This window comes from Cupressus sempervirens, chromosome 3, assembly GCF_028749045.1.
Source record: "Cupressus sempervirens isolate cs-2001-9-10 chromosome 3, ASM2874904v1, whole genome shotgun sequence".
Taxonomy (NCBI): domain Eukaryota; kingdom Viridiplantae; phylum Streptophyta; class Pinopsida; order Cupressales; family Cupressaceae; genus Cupressus; species Cupressus sempervirens.
The window spans coordinates 209,119,078-209,133,040 of NC_143120.1; the positions used below are offsets into that span (position 1 = coordinate 209,119,078).

The following is a 13,963-nucleotide window of genomic DNA, read 5'->3' on the forward strand; positions in this document are numbered from 1 at the left end:
CATCTAGAGGTGAGGAGGCAGTGCAGGGACTCTAGTACTGTATGAGACATTTGTGGGTTTTTGTTAAGCACAATAAGAGAACCTAAAGATCAAAATCTAGAGAGAAGTGCTGAGATCTGGCAAGCCTTCATCATATAGTGCCTCAAATTGTGTAGAGTTTTTTATATTTACATCACCAGAAGATAAGGGTAATCATTAATGACTGATTTCAAGAGTTTTCTATCTACTATCATTATGCATACTTGATTGTGTAAATTAAGGTAGATTGATCCATGTCACTATCCCTTTTATGGAACTTACTTGACTTTAGGGTTACAAGTCACATTTGAGTATGTAGGCGTCACATTAATTTACTTTCCCCAAATTGATTCAAGAAGGGAATATATTCAATTTATGATTTATTAAAGAGCATGGCATAGTATACTATGTGATATTCATAATTTAAATAGAATGGAGTTTACTTGCTCAAGGCTCCTCATTCAAGAAGGGCAGGTATCATTCTATTAAAGAGCCTGCTATAACTTATTTATTAATGCTCATAATTTTAATAAAATAGAGTTTTATAATGAAAATTGAAGTGTTTTGAAAATCACTTAATTACTTTTGTGACAACTGGTTGAGTAATGCCTTTTCTCTTAGTTAAATTTGTTCTGCTATACTATTTATCCATCATTGGTAGGTGAAACTCACTAGTTTCCTTCTTCTTTGTCCTTTTCTAACAAAATTCCTTCTGGCATGTATTTTTAGGCATCATCATCATGGGTTGGTTCTATGATCAAATCATTTTCTCCTACATTTTAAAATTCTAAGTTTCCACAAGCAACAGATTGACCACTATTATTTAATTATCAGACATAATTATCTTTTTAATTGTGGAGACCAAATTCCTTGGTTTTAAGATTATTATTTTTTGCAATGACATTCATATCTAAAAGCAAAAATATCAATTCACTTTATCAACAGATTAATTTTTTAAAGAAAGAGTTAATTTTAGATTGTCTGGGAATTTACTTTTGATTTTTGGTTTTGGATAAATGGATTTCAGGTACATGATATCCTCAAATATTGGTGAAGTTGTCTCAATATTCTTAACTATAGCATTAGGTATGCCAGAGGGCTTGATGCCTATCCAGCTTTTGTGCATAAACTTGGTGATTGATGGACCACCTGTAAGCTTTGGGTTTCAATCCACCAGATGTGGAATTAATGAAGATACCTCCTCGAAGAAGTGATGATTCTCTAATTAATGCATGGGTGTTGTTGTGCTACTTGGTATTTTCTTCTCTGAATACTCTGTCAATCAAATTAATTATTCTGTTAAATGAAAGGTGGCATAATATAATAGTAAAAACTAATTCTGATTGCACATCTTTATTTTGCAGGTTATTGGTCTTTATGTTGGTGCAGCTATAGTTTGTATTTTTGCTATATGGTATACCCATGGAATATTTTTGGGCATAGATTTACTGGAGGATGGTCATACTCTTGTGACCTTTTCCCAGCTCAGAAACTGGGACCAGTGCTCTTCTTGGGAAGGTTCTGTTGTGTCTCCCTTTAGGGTAGGAACACAAGTTTTTTCCCTTGATAGCAATCCAGGCAATTAATTCTCAACTGGAAAAGTTAAAGCTATGACACTTTTCTTGACTATGTTGGTTGCAATTGAGATGTTCAATTCATTAAATGCATTGTCGAAAGATGGAAGCCTTCTTGCCATGCTGATGTACTATATTTTTCAATAGGTGAGACATGTGATTCTACAGTCACATATTCAGCCCAAGCATGTAATGAGGAAGATACACAAGCTCCTAGTGATAGAGGTACAACATCTTCCTAAACATCTTAGTATGGTAGCTTGCTTTAGCTCTAACTGGTTTGTTACATAGCTTCTAGCTGGTCGAAGATAGATCTGCAAAACTTTGAGGTAAATTTTCTAATCAGTTTAGATTGAAATAATATAAAATCCTTGACATTTATTTATATGGAACCTATTGGTAGAATAGAAAATATTCTTTAGGTTACATTTTTTCCACATATAATAGTTAAAATAAAACTTGATGGTGCAAAGAACAATGTGAAGAATAGTAAAGAGTTTTTCTTGCTAAACAAATGATTTTAGCTAGAAGATGGCCAATTTTAACATTAATAATATCAAAAAACAAGAGTTGAAAACTAAATTATGAAAATAGAAAGTATCAGTTAATAATAAATGCCTAAAGTTCAAATTACTTTAGCCATCAGCATCAACAAGATTTCTTGGATTTAGCAGTATAGAAAGAACATGTTAGTAGTTTAAGTGGCACATCAAGTTTGACTTCACGATATTTGAATTCCTTCTTTATCAACCGTCAAAACTATTAATTTACTTATCCATAATTTCAGAGAGGGGTGTCTATATATACCAAAAAGTGAAAACCTTAAGTGTATTTGAAGCTTTTGAGAGTTCCCCTTAATCATCATGGACAAGCATAACATCTTGTTAGAAAATAGAACAAACCCTAGCTCACAAGTATAATAGTTTGCAACTTTGAACAACTAGCATGAATATGAAATCAACCCAAAATTTTCAATTTAAAGATTCAATCTCTAATCAGATATCATGTTAAGAATCAAGATATGAAAGAAAGAAAGAAAGAAAGAATCAATGTATAATATATATAATCTTATGCAATTTTAATGTGATTAGTATCCTTCTATAAGATGACTATTGTTCTGATCATTGGCTTTGAGTGAATGTGTTGCACCATATAACAAACTTTTTCTTGATGTTGCATATAAATTCACCAATAAGTAAATGTGTTCAGCATTTTTCAAGACCTTGGCACTTGAGCTGCAGTATCCAGTCTAAGTGTTTCAAGTGCTTGTACCATAAATTTTTATCCATTCAATTACATGTCATGTGTTTTTGTAGGGATCTAGACTAGTTTAAACCTTCATCAGGGGAACATGTTCATTTCAAAGGATCAAATGCCTACAAGGTTCACATTTTAGGTATTAATTATGATTTCTTTCTACTCTCTTTTACATTGATTAATGATATAAATCATTTTTAGGATTGATATGGTTTACATTTTTGTTTTAGGAAGACTTTTGTATCAACATTTCATATGATATTTCATAATCTATCTTCTACATTAACTAAGATCACATGTCAATTGAGCCTCTACAGTTTCTTTTCATCTAGAGACAATTCTAACACTTTGTGAACATTATGTTATGGTAGAAGAAAATAGCAAGGACACTCTTGGCATCATTTTCAAGGAGCCATGGGGACAATTCAAAGCAATATGCTTCTCCAAGTAAAAATAAAGAAGCCGATAAAAGAGATGAAGCTTCCTTCCAACGGACCAAAACACCTTCCACTCCATGTGAATCACACAACTTCTCAACATCAAGGTCTTCCACATACTAGTCAAATGAAACTGATCTCTCTAACCTTGTTGATATGGACTATGGTAAAGTGTATGATATGTAAGTGTATGATGGAATAGATCAAATCTAGAGCACCACTATAACTTATAATATAGAGGGATGGTGATAGTAGTTAGTTGGAGGTCAGGTTCGACATTCCATCCATCTCTTTTTGGGTACATGATTATAATTTTTTTTGGTTGTTGTTGTTGAGAAACATAATAGTTCTATTCACATTATATATCAAGTAAATAAATGGCTTGACATTACTTAAACTTTTCATGCTATCCATTTCTTTATATAATCAAAAGGCTTGAAATGTGGCAAAATGTTCACCATTAAATGGGGACAATCCCTATGGAAATTAACTGAACTTAGTTGAATTGTGCAATTATAAGTCATATTATGTGTACCCCATATGTTAAAAACATGAAAATGAGTCTTTTTATCATATGTTTTATCTTTTGGTGGGCCCTGTCAGCCATGGACTACCTTCATACAACGTACATAATTTGTCTCATTAAGTAATTATTATGCTGTCATGCTCTTTACACTGATAGCCAAAATGTTGGACTTGTGGTCTATAACTATAAAAAATTTCCATCCCTTCTATTGCAATCATATAACTAATTATGTATTCTTTATATTAGTTACTGTTGATGTTTAAGATAGTTTGATTAGTTACTGTCATTATTTTTTAGGCATTCTATAAAATAGTTCACATGCCTTGCGTATGATATGACATTTTGCATGCATCCTACACTCTCTCTCATCTGATTGATGATGGATTACAAAGAGTGATCCGAAACCATGATGCTAAAAAACACACACAGTCAAATCCAAAATGAACTTGCATTACAAATGGATTGTGGAAATCTGATATTGTTAATTTTACATGCATGTCTACTAGGACAATCACAACTTAAACATATATTTGTCTTGGTAGACATGCATGCAAAATTAACAATATCAAATTTTCACAATCCATTTGTAATGCAAGTTCATTTTGGATTTGATTGTGTCTATTTTTTAGCATCATGGTTTTAGATCACTCTCCATAATCCATCATCAGTCAGATGAGAGAGAGTGTAGGATGCATGCAAAATGTCATATCATATGCAAGGCATGTGAACTATTTAATAGAATGCGTGAAAAAAATTTACACCCAAGTGTTGGTTGAAATTTCCACCTTCATTGGTCAAAATTTCCACCAACACCTGGGTTTTTTTTCTACCTTCATTGGTCAGAATTTGCACCAACACCTAGGTTTTTTTCTACCTTCATTGGTAGAAATTTTCCACCTTCATTTGTCAAAATTTACACCAATGCCTGAGTTTTTTTCTACCTTCATTGGTTAAACTTTCCACCAACACCTAGGTTTTTTCTACCTTCATTGGTCAAAATTTCCACCAATTCCTAGATTTTTTTTAACCTTTGTTGGTCAAAATTTTCTACCTTCATTGATCAAAATTTTGACCAATTCCTGGTAGAACTTGCACAATGGCTTTGGAAGGTTTTTGACCAATAGATGAGTCAAAATTTTGACCAACCAGTATGTTGGTGAAAATTTTCACCAAAATTTTTTTGACCAATGGGTTGGTCAAATTTGGTCAAAATGTGGTAAAAAATCGGGTCAAAATTTTGATCAATAAAGGTCAAAAAATGAGCCCAAATATACTAGTGGAGGTATTGGAAGAGATTATTGCAGAAGCCATGGGGTTGGATATGGAGGACATTAATTTCTACCATGATAGGAAGCTCTCGGACAGGGCGATTGATGAATTCATGGACTCTACCAAAGAATGTAATCGACTAGTGAAAATTAGTAACTCTTTCTACAATCCTACCTCTATTTTGTGGCCTTAGAGGTTCATGTTGTTTGTGATCATTGAATACCTTACTTTGGATGGCTATTTCACAAAGCTTTATGGTTATCATTTTATGCTAGCTAAACATTTTAGGTATAGTATCAGGCTCAATTTTCCCTTCTATCTTAGACGGTCACTAGATAATTCCATATAGGCAATTCAAAAAGACCCAAATGGTGAACATGTGTGCCATGAGGGTTTAATGGTATTCATTATGAATTTACTAAAATCAGAGAGGGCGAACAAACCCATACATAGTTTGAAGGCCATTGAGTATCATATCAAGGGTAGTGTCTCGAAGAAAGGATATGATTCAGATACTGAGGATGATGTGGACGGGGGTAGTTTGAGTTTTAAAGGGGGTATTGGATGCAGTTCTTAGAAGAAGAATAAGAAAGCTAAGGGGAGCAAGTTTGACTAAGATAGTGATTTTGATGAGGGATAGAGGAGGGGCTCTCAAAATAAAGGAAGTGGAGGAAAGGGTTCGGGGAATAGGGGCCAGAATAAGGATAGGGTTTTGGTTCCCTTAGATGAGGAAATTCTTATTCACAAAATGGAAAGGAAAATAAAAATGACAATGGCTTAGGAGAAGGGGGTTGAGAAGTCCTCCAAGAATATGGCTTTGGAAAAAGCAAATTATAGTGAGAAGGATCAATCCCTTGATAATAACACGAATGAGGGGGAGATGAGGGTTACAAAAGGGCTTATGGGTAATCCTGGGACCATTCTGAAGGAAATTGTGAACCTAAAATAACAAATGCAAATTATTTTAAGGATTTTGAGTAGATTAGTAAGATGACTAGAGGGGAATGCACATTGGGTCAACATATTGATTGGCTTTCAAAAGTAATTGGTAATGCTAAAGAGGTGAAAAATTTAATGAAAAAGGTCCCAATGTTTGAAGATAAAAATAGGGTCTTGGAGAAGGCTAATACTGATTTTCAGAAGAGAGTGGAGAGTCTGGAGGCCAAAATGGATAATATTGAAAAAATGATTAAGAAGATGGCTGATCAGAATAGTAACATTTTAAAGACAGTGGTGGATAATGTTAGTAGCCTTATGAAAATGGTTGAGTAGGATAAAGGGCATGATTCACCTACTGTGACTAAGAACTAGGGACCAAGTAAGCACACAAGGGCTCATTCAAAGGAGGTTGGTGATGCAAACAAGATGGGGGAAATGAAGGCTACTGTGGAGAACATGCACATTCTAGCATATCAAGTTGCTGACTTGCTGTAGACTATGTAGTTGTTTGGGTGCTGGATTTTTGCTATCCTTTTGCTATTTTTTTTAGCTTTGTTTATGGTTGGCCTCCTATTTTTTGTTTGTATTTTATCTCTGTGAGGCCTTTAGTTTGTGTACTATGTTGTTATACTTTCTATGTTTTGTCTTAGACTTCTCATGTTCTACTATTATAATTTCTTGATACTTTTTTAAAGGTTTTGGGTCCTTTAAAACCTATTTTTACTTAATCAAAACATGTAAACACAAGTCCACAACATATAATTCTAGATTTTTTGCATGAAACCTTGGTAGGGGAAATACCATGGTGGGGCTAGAAACCACAATAAACTATTCCCTTTTAAAATTATAACTTATTACAATGGGGAATGCAATTCCATTCAAGCACACTACCTAGTGCTCATTGCTCAAAGGAAGGTACATTGCCTTACTATTATAACTGGACAATAATCCACATCTTTATGAACTAGCCAATAACATCTTCAACATTCCCAATCAATCCCATGAAGTACAATAGATTCCACTCATACCTCTTTACATGATCAACAATACATGGCTTGTATCCATCTGCACACCAAAACCTTCACATCTAATGTTTACATTCCTTTATACAATCCATGAACCTTATAGAGGTAAATAGTGCTAACCTCACTAAACACCTTATTATAAAAAAATATCTTATTATAACTCATTTTACAACATGATCCTTTGTATGTCATCTAGTATAACAACATCCTTAAACACACAATAACTCCACAAATCATGCTAGAATATGTTGGTACATGCTACATCATTAGGTTAGCTACAAACATTATTCTTCATTAATGCTCCAACTTTGTCACTCTAGATGTTTGATAAAAAATCCTCATAAGCATACAAAAATATAATCATGGACTCACAACCAAGTCCTCAGCACTTCTCTAACTTTGCATAAGATAACTATGTCATACTAAATCTCGTTGATCCAAAAATTGCCACTTTGTCTATTCCTGATCTCTTCCTTAGCATAGAATACCAATCTTTGATAAATCTATTGTAATTCTTCTGCATCTTGAATCGATCCTCTGTAAGTTGACATGAATCATGTAGACATAGTCCTCAACACCTTTATACCTTCACACTAGATAATTGTAAATACAATAGCCACACCGATCCATTCTCTCCATTGTATATTCTTGCAACATACCTCTACATACTATCTAAATAGATAAATATGTTGAGATTAATGATAACAGATCTCTTAATCCAACAAGGATATCCCATAATTTTCTAATATACTATACAAGATTCCAAAAAAATATTCCCTCAATAATAAATGAATATAAACATACCAAGATGGAACATTAGGGGGTTGGGAATGAGAGACAAAAAGTATGTACTAAGAGACTAGTGCCATAAAATGCAAAACAAAGACTTCATATGCACACAAAAAATCAAGGTTATTGTCTTTATTTCCTCTAGAACACTTAATTTCATCTGTAAGTAGGGAAAATGATTTTTCACACATCATGAAAGGGGTAAGTGTGGCACTATGGTTTTGGTTGGGCCTAGATCGAGTGAACACATTACAAACTCTAGGATCTCCCCTTGTAATAGGGCATGTTGGGTTTTTTGTCAACTGTTAGGAAAAAGACATTGACATATATAGTATATATGCATCTAATGATTATAGGAAGAGAGCAATATTGTGGGATTGGATATCCTCTTCTTTACCTAGAGCTCACTAGATTCTGATAGGTGATTTTAACATGTTGAATATTGGGATGACAATATTGGTGGTTCTAAACATCCATTGAAGGGGAATGAGAAATCCTTTTGGGATAAGTGTAAAATGACATTGTATCTTATTGACCCACATAAAAGGAAAAAATATACTCAAAATTTATATACTATACATGGTGTAATAATTAGGCTACTCATAAAAGAATATATTGTAGGCTTGATAAAATAGATGTTGATGTTTCTATTAAGATGGAAACAATGTTGTGAAATTAAAATTGCCGCTATGTCAGATAATTCTCATATTTGTGCTTGAATTATGATTGAGGCTCTAATATCACCTAAGCCAAGGGCCATGGGAAAGAATCTATTTAAGCTCAACTCTTCCCTTTTGAAAGATGATGACATGTGAAATCTATAAGGATGGCTACTTGTATGGTGCAACTTTTTAATAATAATTATAATCTCATTAAAAAATGGAATTCAACTATTGAGGTATGGAGAAAGACATTTCAAATGGTTGGAGCAGAAAAGGCTATGGGAAAAAATAAGTTAGAGGATGTTTGATAGGAGAAACTGAACATATTGAAAGGCCTTCTCCAAGATTATAGACATGATACCTTGGTTGAGGAAGACCTTGGGAAAAAAAAAATGAAACTCTAAGTTATTATAATTTTAAACATAAAGGTCAGAGGGTGAGAGCTAGGATGAATTAGTTAAAAGAGGTGGATGGAGTCTTAGGTTACTTATTCAACCTAATCAGCCATAAGTAGAAGAGAGAAATGATTGAGGAAATAAATTTGGATGATGGATTGTCCTTTGATCCCAAGGAGATCAATAAGGCAATATTTTATTTCTATAGAAAACTATTTACATCTAAACATAAGAAGGGTAACTATACTAAAATGGGCTAATTTATTAGAATGATTCCGAATATGATATCAAAATAAGAAGTAAAAATTCTATTAGAAGATATCTTTGTGTCTAAAATTGAGGAGATCACCAAGTTGATGGCCAATGGAAAATGCCTTGGCATTGATGGACTTCCAACATAATTTAATAAGAAGAATATTGATTGGATTCTTGATGAACAATCATAGGTATACAATGAGGCCTATGTAAAAGGTTCATTAGGAATAGATATTAATAGGGATGTGATTAAATCATTCTCAAAATAAAGGGATAAGTCTATAGTTAAAATTGGAGACCAATTATCTTTCTTAATCTATCATATAAAATTGTTGCAAATACCCTTTTTAGGAGACTCACCAACATGCTGGGAAATCTCATCTCGGTCACACAAAGTAGGTTCATTAAAGGGAGGTATATTTTAGGGAATTTTATTACTAGTTGGGAGACAATGCATTGGGCTAAAGTTAGTGGACAAAACAATGTTATGATCTTGCTTGACTTTGAAAATGCTTATGCTAGAATTGAATGACCTTTTGTATTGGGCATGTTGAAGGCTTTTGGGTTTCCTCTTTACTTTAAAAATGGATTGAAATCCTATTCAAATATTCTTCTATTGTTATTGATGTCAATGGAAAAATTTCTAAGCTCATTCGATTGCAGAGGTCCATTAGACAGTAATGCCTCATAGCCCCTTCCATGTTTGTGATATTTGTACACTCTTTGTTATATATTCTTAAGAATATGGAGCTAGATCCCCTAACCAAAGGCATTAGGTTACCCAATGATGAAACACTTTTGATTTCATAATTTGCATATGATAAAATATTATTCACTAAATTGGATGAAGAGAGTTTTGATAATATTTTGATGAGGCTTCAATTCTTTTGTGCAACTTTAGGAGCCAAAGTTTATCCTCAAAAATATATTATCATTGGGTGTTTTGAGTATCCTCCAACTTAGATGATAAACAAAGGTTGGGGTTGGGCATTCCCCATTAAGATGAACAAATATCTATGAATCTTGTTTTTTATTATCCTTTCTACAAAAGATATGTGTGAATGGATTTTTAAAAAAAGTGGAAAAAAAATATGAAATGGAAAATCCATCTCCTATCACTTGTAGGTAGGATATATGTTGCACAAAAGGTTTAACCTCACATGAAATTTACTACTTGTCTAATTAAATTTTCTATAATTATCAGATTAATAAATTGGAAAATATGTCATTGGATAAACACCTACATATTTAGTGATTGATAGATCTTTATGGTGGTGTGTGAAATTAAATGATAAACAATTGGCTCTAATATAGTGTTGCTTTGCTAAAATATGGAACTCTATAAGATTGATCACCATTAGTGATCTCATTGTAAGAAATTAGCCAGGGATGCAATGAATAATGTGAGCTATTTGATATTCCTTAGTCACATAAGAAAATCTATACTTTGGCGTGTAAGGCTACAAGACCCTTTTCCCGTAGAAACGTTTTAGCTACTAACGACTTTCTTGAATAGATTAAATGGAAGGATGGTAACTCATTAAGTAGTGCTAAGATGAAGCATATATATCAAATGATTAAAGATGAAATAAAGATCCTAAAATTGGCTAATGGTTATGGGACATTGACTTTCTAGAGTCCAAGCGGACATTTTCTCTTAACCAACTTTGGCACCAACCTTCTAAACCTAAGAAAAAATTCTTTAGGTTTCCATTTTTTCCTTAAAAGGTTATTGATGATGTACTTTTTTATTTTTGTCTCTCTTGGCTTTTTTTTTCTCTATTTAACTCTAGTGAGTCAATTAGTCATCTTTTATTTGAGTATAGTTATGCCAAACATGTCTAGTCCTTGTTTACTAATCAACCTATTTGTTGGAATTCTAAAATTAGTCTATCTTGGATTGAGTTTCTTGTTGGTTATGTTGATGCATTTGATCTTAAATTGAATAAATTTTGGTATGTTCTTTTCACTCAAGTCTTGTGGCTTTTGTGGATCAAAAGGAATGAGGAGGCTTTCTAGAGTCAAAGAAGGAACCTTACCAAGTTTAATTGTAAAATCGACTTACTATATATTATGATGTAGGTCTTAGCTATGTTGGAGATACCAAAGAATAAATTTATGATATTGGTAAAGAAGGGGCACTATTGATCTATAAAGTATTAAATTAAATTATTAATTTAATCAATATGATTAAATTAACTTTGCTTCTTTATTAAGATTTCCCTTTAATGCATTAGCAACATTTAATAATTAAATCAAAAAGTAAATGTTAAACTCTTAGGGGTTCCCTTTTAAGTTTTGATCTCCTTTTATAAGGATCGATCCATTACATATCTTTTTTTTCTTTTTCTTGATAATATAATCTTGCATATTTTCAAAACCAAACCCTTGTCCTTTTCTTCTCTCTACTTCTTTGTGATAGGTTCTTGCATGCAAGTGTTCTTTGGGTCTTTCAATTTGTATTGCTCAAATTCTACATGGTATCAGAGAAGGATCTGCTGCAACTTGTTCAATTTTTGAAGCCATAAAAAAAACATGGGTTTGTGTGGATCAAACTATGATTTTTTAATCTTTTTTATTGCAATGGGGGTCACTATTTTTCAGTGCACTTTGAGCTCAAATGGACCTCACTATTGAGTTCACAACACCCAAAAATCCCTATTTTAATATAAAGCACATCATGTTTGGTCATTATTGCACTAGGACACAATTTATTTGTCTACCAGGCCATATGAGCCTCTGACACAAATTTCAAAGAATTTTTTTTTAAAACACCTTTTTAAAGAATTATAGTCCTTTTTAAAATTGTTACGAGTGGGCCCACCAAAACTGCACAACGACCACCACTTGTTGGGTGATGCGACACGCTCCCCTGCTCATAGATGGTTAATTATGTGGTGTTCCATGTTCACTAACAGTCATGGCTTTTGGTGCAACGACAAATGGGCCTTACAATTGGTATTAGAGCTTGGTTTTGGCCTGGTCATGGGTTCAAATCTCCTCGGTGCCTTCCTGACCCACGTAAGCACTTGATATGCGCGTCGAGGGGGAGATTGTTGGGTGATGCGACACACTCCCCTGCTCACAGGTGGTTAATTATGTGGTGTTCCATGTTCACTAACAGTCATGGCTTTTGGTGCAACGGAAAATGGGCCTTACACCACTACAACTCCTTCAACCAACATGTCACTCACCAGTTATTTTCAAGGCCCTATTTTTTTTCTCCTTTTCTTCCAGAGGCACTTTCACTAAAACATGTCTATCTTGGGCATACATTGTTGGAATTAGTCAAACTAGACATTGTCAAAAAGTTAATTATGAGCCCATTGCAACCATGGAGTTTATTTTGGAAAACTACTCAGTTTGGGTACCTATTTACACAGTTGAATCCAAAATTTATTATTATTATTTTATTTATTATTTTTTATTTTCACTCAGGGAGGGGATAACTTGTTCAAAATAGCTCTATTTAAAAAAATCTCAAATAGATTTTCAAAAGCTCTTCTTGTGCTCTATTTAGATTTCTTGTTCTCTTCATCAACATTTTTATCAAGTTCACAAATTATTGTCAATATTTTTTTTTCTCACTTTCCCAACTTTTAGATTGTATTGGGTTTGATTATCTATTTTGTGGGGGGTGTTCATTTTCTTTCTTTTTGTCATTGTTATCAAAAGGTGAAAACAAAAAACAAAAAACCCCTTCTACATCTTCTGTTTAGTTATGAAAGATCACTAATAAAATAAAAAATATAAAAACAAAAACCCCCTTTTGCATCTTCTATTTAGTTATGAAAAATTACTAATAAAATAAAAAAGGTAGAGCGGTTGAGACACAATTTACAATATGGAAGACTCATCTTTTGTTGAGCCCCTTACCCCACACAATTATCACCTTGGGAAAGTTCATATGAAAAGAGTTCTCAAGTCACAAGGGTTATGGTATTGTTTGGATGAGGTTAGCCTCAATTGACATTGAAATGTCCCTTTTCTGATTTTATATGATATTTCAAGCCTCTAATTAGATCTTTAAGATCAAACAACCAATCTTTCAAAGATCCACCAATTTCTCAATAAACCCCAAATCGGGTATGCTGGAAATAGTGCCAAAAACTTCACAACTTCACATATTATTAGTAAATCTAAAAGTGGAAATTTTTATAGAAATTTCAGTAGCATAAAAGCCTACAAAATGAAATTTTAAGATCTGTATAAAATTTACACAACAACTCCCAAACGAAGGATAAAAACAATGCTCATCAGGCTCTCGAAAACAACATAGAATAGCTCGGAAACACCACAAAAACACTAATAATCTATCACAGAAGTATAATCATGAACAAATAAATATATTAAAATATATTTTAACATCTAAAAGTATGAAATACAGCAGCAACCCAAACTGATATGAAATACTCAATCGGAAACACCAAACTCTTACAAAAAACACACCCGAAAAACCACAAATCTGCACTGTTCAGCACAAAGGAAAACTCTGCATGAGCATGCACATGGAATGGTTTCAAACTCCCATCCTTAGCCTTCCTAAAAACCTGAAAACTCCCATTCTTGGGTCTCCTTCTCTATAGGTTTGGCAACCTCTGAAGAATAACAAAGAAATGAGCAAAATCCAAGTTCTGGAATCAGCCCAAAATGCCTCCAAACCCCTTAAAAGAGGGCATAACCCAAACTCACGTCCAAGAGAGGTTAATGAAACATATTTTAATAATAATTTTCATTTATTAGTCCAACGGTTTTCCAAATATTAACCCCCTTTTTCCGAAACTTCACCTTCTTGGGCCTGCCTACTTTGAAAAAAA

The 13,963-nt window shown here is 33.2% G+C and overlaps 1 pseudogene; it reads left to right on the forward strand.

The window, feature by feature from the left end:
• Positions 1–1,034: 1,034 nt before the first annotated feature.
• Positions 1,035–1,739, forward strand: LOC149565551 (calcium-transporting ATPase 1, endoplasmic reticulum-type pseudogene; annotated as a pseudogene).
• The last annotated feature ends 12,224 nt before the right edge of the window (positions 1,740–13,963 follow it).